Genomic DNA, 1,517 nt, shown 5'->3' with positions numbered 1-1,517 from the left:
TAAAGTGACTGAGGAAATTAAGTTTATTACAAAGTTTGTAGCGAGAAAGAATAAACTAGTTTTATTAAGAAGGGACTTGTATCGCTGAAGTCACTCGGAAATAATTTTTCCGGAAATTAACAAACGACCAGATACGTAACAGTACGATATGTTTTAGTGGAGGAGGAGTACGCCTCTCTATCCACAGATATAGGACCCACACTGAAGTGTACGCTGTTTTTTAGATCCAACTTTTAATTAAAACCATAAACTATTTCTTTTTTACTAATTTAGAATTAAAGTCAGGAGGAGATATAGTAATTCAACTTAATACTTGATTGGTCGGTGGGTTAATCTTATGTGTTTTTGTTAATAATATTATTAAGTTGAATTACTACATATCCTCTTGACTTTAATTCTACATTAGAAAAACAACAGCAGCAACTTAGATTGTCAACATCGGAGAATAATTTTTACTATTATCCACAATTCTTCATCATTAATAATATACATATTTCTATGAGTTGTTTATGTGTGTGTTTCTTGCTCCAAGTAACCACTTTCCCACAACTGGCTACACATATTGAATACTAATTTACATATTAGACGTTCTAGGCAGGAGCAGTCACTTCTGCTCTTTAATTAATATTGTGAGGCTTGTGAAAACATAAAAAGATTAATCTGATATATAATGTATACCAATAAACGTCTCTGCAGATACCTATTCTCAGCACAAAACGTTCTACAGTCCCCATTTTACATCGCCTTGGTTTTGTGTCTATCCCATGGGATAATAATTTTTATTTCCAGATTTTTTTATTGGAAATAAAAAAATGTTTTGTCTGTTTATTTCTTGTTAAGCACAAAGTTACACAATGGGCTATCTGTGCTCTATCCACCACGAGTATCGTAACCCGATTTTAAGTGTTATAAGCTCTCAATCTTACCGTTGAGCCTTCTGGGTTAGAAGGTATAATAAAAATAAGGTAGATTTTCAAGTTTCAGACACGTCAGAATTTATAAATCACCCGATGCTGTATTTACAGTGAAATACAGAACTTAAGTGGCTATAATTTTACAGTAAAACAAACAATTAATACAAAAATGTAAAAAGAAACAGTAATCAAAATACATGATGCTACTTGTTTGTTCACTTGAATGGCACCTTCTGCACACAGCCAGTTAAGCCCATTGTCAGAGGCTGTCCTGTGATTGAAGCATAACCATCCATAATTTTGAACTGCAAACCAGGAACAAGACAAATAGTCAGCAGCACTGCCCCTGTAGTGGATAATCTCCGCTGTTTATTTAAATTGAATGTGACTCTTATAAAATATCTACAGCAGAAAGTGCAGAGTGTATTTGGTAGTACCACGTGTCGAACTCGAAATCGTTGGATTCCTAATTCAATACGCTAACCACTAGAACGCTTTCGGGTTCACGAGATACTATATTAGCTGTCATTATTATTATTTTAAGTATTTCCAAGACATAAAAAAAACAAAAACAGAGTCAAATTTTAGTATTATGGATTGGAG

The sequence above is a fragment of the Limulus polyphemus genome, unplaced genomic scaffold (genome assembly GCF_000517525.1).
Source record: "Limulus polyphemus unplaced genomic scaffold, Limulus_polyphemus-2.1.2 Scaffold2801, whole genome shotgun sequence".
Taxonomy (NCBI): domain Eukaryota; kingdom Metazoa; phylum Arthropoda; class Merostomata; order Xiphosura; family Limulidae; genus Limulus; species Limulus polyphemus.
The sequence above is the reverse complement of the archived record's forward strand: the minus strand, read 5'-3'. Positions refer to the sequence as shown.